Source organism: Canis aureus, chromosome 28, assembly GCF_053574225.1.
Source record: "Canis aureus isolate CA01 chromosome 28, VMU_Caureus_v.1.0, whole genome shotgun sequence".
NCBI classification, from domain to species: domain Eukaryota; kingdom Metazoa; phylum Chordata; class Mammalia; order Carnivora; family Canidae; genus Canis; species Canis aureus.
The window spans coordinates 19258874-19266157 of NC_135638.1; positions in this window are offsets into that span (position 1 = coordinate 19258874).

Genomic DNA, 7284 nt, shown 5'->3' on the forward strand with positions numbered 1-7284 from the left:
TTGAATTTAAATTTTAAAAAGAAAAAGAAAAAAGAAACAGTGCAATCGAAGGCTGTGGAAAAGAATAATCCACAGATGGATTACCCCCATAATCTTGGTATCTTGAGTTCAGTGCTACAATACCATGAGCAAATCATTTCAGGAAAAAACAGCAAAAGGGACTGCTATTACCTAGGAGGTAGGTGCATTGCTGTAGCAGTGAAGGTACACAAGCTCCTGGAGCTGGTGAGTTGGGTTCAGATCCCAGCTTCTCTATTTACCGACGGCTTGGTTTCACAGATGTTGTCTTATCACTCTGACTTAGCTTCTCATTTGTGAAATGTGAATGATAATAGTATCTACCTTACACGTTTGGCATAGGGTTAAATAATACTTCTAAAACAGACAGTGTCAAGTAAGTAAACGTACACAAAATGTTGGCTATCATTATTTGAGTTGTACATGAGGATACATACGAACATAAGCCCTGGGTAAGATTCTATTTTGTCATAGATGATGGTAACAAAGAGTTAAACATCTGCTTATCTCATTAACAGCCTTCTGTAGCTCCACCCATAAGGAGTTCAACAGAGCCTGTCTTAAGGTAATGTGTTCAACCTCCTTCATCTTAATCTAAATAATTATGTACATTTAGTATACATTTTAGTTGATGAGTGAATTATGCACTAAATATTCACTGAGCTGCCAGAGACAGGTGTGACAGCGCTAGCCCTTCCAGACAACTTAGAAACCACTGAAATTTCGTTGCCATTGGTCTCAGAGCACTGCTTGTTGTGTAATCAGTGCATCAACGTGCCCATGATGCCAACTCCACAGGCAGCATCTTGCCTGAGGCTTTGGTTAGCAGCCTGCATGTGGGAGTTCACCTAGCCAAGAATAAGTGTGGCAAGCTGAACAAGGGGAACTGGGCAAGAGGGTATCAGGGCCAAAGGCATCACCTGGAATTCTCTAGATGGCACCCCAAAACAGTAAGTAAGCAGTGATCAATTTCTTCAAGAAGGATCCTTGCAAGAAAATGAACTGAATTGCCATAAAGTCCATCAGAATTGGTGTTTGTCTTCCTTTGAGCTCTGTGCACAATAGATCCCATCCCCTAATTACTATGTATGTGCTTCAGATTCAAGAAACACAGTATGTTCTGTTTTTACGGTAATTGATAGTCTTGTTGAGAAAATGTAAAACTCTATCAGTCGCTGAACCAATTGTTCAATTAAGTTGTCGCAGCATTTCCCAGGCCCAGTGGTTCAGCTGTTACAGGCAGCAACCTCCTTGCTCTCACAGTAGAGACTAATTTTCCCACCACAATAACTGCCTTATGTGCTGTAACTGAAGATTCCATGTCACAATTAAAGAGAGAAATATGATCTCCCATTCATTTATTCCTGCAGAATAGGATTCTCTATAGTATATTATAAATCCAACACTTAATAGACATCCGAATAAAGTTTTTAATAGATGCATCTGCGTGTGATGAGAGCCAAGCAGCTGCTTTCAACTCAGGGCGTAGGGGGAAGCTGAAAGGCATTTGAAAATGCATGGAAAGTGGATTTTGTGGCTGTGAGCCCAAGAAGCTGAACACTTGTTGATCTGGCATCTCCTGCCCACAGGTCTCTACTTGGAATCCATGGTATACAAGTAGATGGTAGATACATCTCTCCTGATCCCAAGATGGTAGCTAAGAGAGATTGCCTGACCTTTCAGGTGGTAAGAGGGCTGAGAGAACTCTGACTCTAAACCCTCTAAAAAGAGTTGGAGGATCTCAGTGGTGTGACATAGCCCCACACCAGCAGGGGCATACAGGGCAGTTTTTCTGATTCTATAAATCGAGTTTTAAGGAGTACACAGCTCTAGTTACGATTTGTCTTTGGCTGATTCTAATCCTCCACAATAATGAATTGAGGGAAACTTTAGTGAAATTAAGAGAAAGGTCTCTGACCAGTTTTACCCAAATTGTTTTATTCTTTAATTATCTGGTTCTATTTCCACATTGGGGTTCTTATTTTAACAGATCCAGTGTTCTGAGTCTTTGAGCCCTTTCTTCAATACCTACCAAGGCAGTTTCAGCATATCCACCCCATTTACTGGATCCTGATGTAGTTTCCACACTTTAAGGGTCCATCTCATCAGCATACGAAGACTGGTTCCAAGATACCATTGCAAATTCTGCAATGTGCCAAACACTGTCCCATATCAGCCTCATAGTCCAACCTTCCTCAAGATCAGTTCCCAAATTTAGTCTTGTTGTTCTTGCTGCTATGTATGAACCCTGCCCTGCAGCTCTTTTGATGAATTAGCCTTTGCTTTTCATAACAGAAAAAGTCTGCCCTTACTTGGGTCATGCTGAAAGGTAATCCTTCCTAGCGATTGGTCTGGAAGCAATGAGGAGAGGCAGATCTTGAGAAATCCAAATATCATCCTAGGGAACATGCATCTCGGGTTAGTCTCTTACATGGTCTCCAGATGTTGCAGATTAAATTGCATCCCCTCAAAAATATGTTGGAGCTCTAACTCCCAGTGCCTGTGAATGTGATCTTAGTTGGAAAAAAGGTCTTTGCAGATGTCCTCAAATTAAGATGAGTTCATTCTGGACTAGGATTGGCCATAATCCAATATGACTTGTGTCTTCTTAAGAAGAGGAGAAGATATACAGACCCAGAGGAGAGAAGCTATGTGAAGATGGAAAATAGGAATGGAGTGAAGCACCTAGGAGCCAAGGGATGCCAGGGATTGCTGGCAATGACCAGCAGCTTGGAGAGAGGCATGGAACAACTGTCCCTCAGACCTCCCAACAAACAACCAATCCCTGATTTCAGACTTCTGGACTCTGGAACTGTGAGAGAATAAGTTTCTGTTGTTTGAGAAGCCTTCCACTGTGTGGCAATTTGTTATGGCAGCCATAGGAAGCTAACATACCAGCCAATAGGAGGCTGTGCTTCTCTACTTCTCCCAACCCAGAGCAATCTAAGGGACCTCAAAGTTCATACCCAAATATCCTCTTTCAGATCTCAGGGTCCACTTATCTTCCCTAACAGGGCCCTAATATTAACATGGAGACTTTCTAGGGTTGTAACTCTATCATACCACAAATCTTGGGCCTGATTTTCAGCTCCATCCACCTTCCAGCTTTGGAAGATAAGAGCTTATTTCCCTGTTGTTGCCCAGGCTTTCAAGCTCCCACACTGTGCCCTCAGTTGATAAGTGGCTGGTCTGAGTATGCCATTTTCCTCCTTCAGAGTTTCCATGACCGTTAATATCAGCCAACCAGTTCTTCAGTCCTTCCATTGCTATTACCCACATCTGTCAAGCACAAGGCCTATTGGATGATAAGTCATCCATCATCTTCCTGCACCCCATCGATGCCACGTGAGAGTTTTAGTAAGTGTGATGCTGCAGGACACCGAGGATTATCACCCACCAAATGAATCCAACCAATGGGAACTTTGCTGCCACCTGGCCAGAGAATGATTTAACTTCACGATTTCATCCTAAGGGGGTGCTCCGCAGGAACACACTCCTGATACCAACTGCATAAGATTAGAATCTCCTAGAGGGAGAGCCTGAGACAGGATGGAGTACAAGGAGTTTGGGAAGTAATCCCAGGAAGCACCATAATGGACTGGACAGATGAGAAAGAGAAGGAAGGGATGCTAAGATAGATACATTAATAAGCTGGTTACCACTGTGAGCAAGAGGGACTAAATCCTACTGGGGAACTCTGGGAAACTCACAGAACTCACCTCAGAGTATGCCCACCTCAGGGGCAAGGTTACTCTGGGGTATTTATTCACCAACTCCCATCTGTCACTGATTACAGGCTGTTCCCAGAAGTGTTAATCTTCCAGCATTTCTGGTCTGCCCTGTGTAAGGACCAAGCATGCTCCAGGGAGCCAGAGAAAGCCCCATACCGGGAGTTGCAGGTATTGCAGTAAGAAGCAATTGCCTGTTCAGGAACAATGATGCTGAGGGGCAACAAATGGAGCACACCCCATGTTGCTACACCCCCATTACAAACTCAGGGACAGGGATCACTGGGTGGCGCAGCGGTTTAGCGCCTGCCTTTGGCTCAGGGTGTGATCCTGGAGACCCGGGATCGAATCCCACGTCGGACTCCCGGTGCATGGAGCCTGCTTCTCCCTCTGCCTATGTCTCTGCCTCTCTCTCTCTCTCTCTCTCTCTCTCTGTGTGTGTGTGTGTGTGTGACTATCGTAAATAAATACATACATACATACATACAAACTCAGGGACAATAGACCTGAGTTGGGGTAGAGGTGAGGTAAACTCTGAAATGGGAGTGTAGGAAGAAAGTTGGTGTCACTTTTCCCTAGTCACTGCCCCCAATTAATAGACCTTTTTACTTAAGTGATCAGGGTCAAGAAAGAGGCCATTTGTTCAAGGACAGAGTAACTGTATGTATTCAATTAAGGTTATTTCAGTCTTTTCTAGCTGCTGAACAGACTATACAACCTCTGCTGGAACATCATTTGCGGTGAGGCTCAGAAACGTCTTCTTGCTGGTACTGCTACCACAGTGCTAAAGCATTTCCCCTGGATTTGAGCTGGTGGAAGGAAACCGCTAGACAGGATGCTAGCCAAAACAAACAAACAAACGACACTATGTAGAAGTCATTTGCTATATTGCTATTTCTTGGGTCACACCATGAAAAAAGTTTACTTGTTATCCCCATGCAGGATTCCAGCATTTGTTATTTAACTATTTCTAGCGAGGATCACAGTCTAACTTAGGGAATGCTGCCATTTGGAAACAAATAATTCACATGCTCTCTATAAAAATATAACAGTTGGTCTTGAAAGAAATTAAAGAAAATACAAACCATGGTGTTAACATAGTTGCTTACGACTGAAAAAATATCCTTTTTGTCCTTCTCTCTGCTTCATGCCTAGTAGAGCAAACCCTAGGATTTCAAATAAGGGACTGTCATACCAGTCTTCCTGATGGTAGGACACCTAGGCAAGATAGCAACTTGCCAGAAGGAGCTACCTGCCTCTTGTGTTTAGCAATGAGAGCATTAAATTTTCTGTAATGAATATAAACCCTTCCTATAATAATAGGTTGAGCCATAATGAAATTATTGGCCTTCCATAATTTTTTACTACAAAACTTGTAAATGTCATACTGTTTAAAGTAATAATCCCAGCTGAGTTATAAGAGTGTTTTGTGCCAGTCTCAGCCTATAGAGTTGCTAACAGATAAAAATGCCTGGGGTGCTTACCTGGACCCAAAGTAAATCCCCACAGACATTTCGCTTTTGGAGCTATTGCTGTGGCTGAATCAGCTCTTGTGATTATTAGGGTTGCAAGATGCCTTCAGCAACAACCATCATCAGGGAACTTACAAAAAATAGGTTTTACAAAAAAAAAAAAAAATAGGTTTTACTATTTACAAGTCCTGGAGGTACACGACACACCCAGAGCCACACAGTGTGAGGTCAGAAGGAGGGAGGGTGGGGTGGGGAAGAGACTTGGGGTTCTGCATTTATTGAGGTCATGGGCAGAGTGCCTAGCATTTTATGGGTTCACTTTTTATTGGTGAATGTAAAACAAAAAAGCAGGAATTATAACAGCAGAAGTGAAAAGCAAGTGGTCAGTTGACCAGAGCTTTCTAACAAAAAAGGAACGTCATGGGTGGAGCAGGTTGGCTCTATCTAGCTGAGTAGCTGGCAACGTGTTTATTCAAGGGGGATATCTCTGAAGCAGATGAGATCAGTAATCAAAAGATTAATGTCAGGCACTGATATTACAGTTTAAAAAGCTAACTGACAGGTACTTACACTACAGTGAGCTTTCCTGGCGTCAGCTTGGGTTCAGCGTGGATCCAAAACAAAGATAATAGGAAATATAAATCAAACCATATCTTCGATGAAACTAGAAGACCCACATAGCCCCAAATACAAAATATAAAAAGGAACTGCCAAATGCAGAGAGCACCAAATACTGGTGTAGATGATGCTGATAGAGAAAGCCTATGACTACAAATCTCAGAAAAGGAGCAAAGCACAGATGCTGTAAAGTAGGTGACAGGTACAGATGGACAAAACAAATAATTCTTGATTTAGAACAAGCTTTGTGGATCAGGAATGATACCAAGGAGAGGCAGGGAGTTTCAAAGCTAAATGAGAAATCAATAATCATGCCATGTCTGCAGAAAGCGATCTATGAAGCAGGGTAGATACAGCTGCTCCTTCTTGTTGGCTAAAAGGAGGCAAAGGTCTAGGATTATATACAACTGCCCCACCTCATGAAAAGAATGTTACTATGAAACTGCAAGAAATCTTGCTGGCCTGAATATGACCTGACTCTCACAATCTCCTCCCAATGTGCACAGGATACACACACACATCCCTCCTGCATTTAGCTGGTTCAAGATCTCACCTCATTCTAAGAAGAATCATCAAAAAGGATCCAGCTCTAAAACAACTTAATTTTCAGAGTAAGATTGGCAAAAGATTGGAAACACACTAAATGTCCATCAATAGGCAATAGCTAGATAAATTAAAATACCTCTAAACAGTAGATTTCTGTGTATCTGTTTAAAAGATGGAGGTAGCTCTGTACATATTAATAAAATACTCAAGTTTGAACTCTATTATCATCTAGAATAGCTTAGGTCATACTGCAGTAGCAGGTATATACCTAATACATTAGTAGCTTAATGCAATAAAACTTTATTTTTATCATACAGCATGTGTCCTGGGGGCTGAGGGCTTGCTCTTGCGCCATATTACCCTTACTCAAGGACCTGGGTTCTTCATCTAGAACATCATAATAGCAGAGGGAAGAGGGAAAAAGAGAATTACGTACCTGCTCTTAAGTCTTTCTACCCAGAAGTGACATGTCACTTCTGATTATGTTTATTGGGTAAAGCAAGTCATATGATCATCTAAATACAAAGTGTTAGAAAAGTTCCTTCCTACCGCATTTGCCAAAAGGAGAAGTAGAAACCGTGATGAGCATCATTATTTACCATCATCCCCCAGAATTATTAAGTGAAAGGAGAAAGTAAGCTTTATTCTTCATATTAAAAACATATTATGGGGCCACCCGGGTGGCTCAGGGGTTGAGCATCTGCCCTTGGCTCAGGTCATGATCCCAGGGTCCAGGGATTGAATCCCACATCAGGCTCCCTATAAAGAGCCTGCTTTTCCCCCTATGTCTCTGCCTCACTCTCTGTGTCTCTCATGAATAAATAAATAAAATCTTTTTTTAAAAAAACATATTACATATACTTTATATTCTTGAAATGCATTAAGTATTTCTGGAAGTTTAT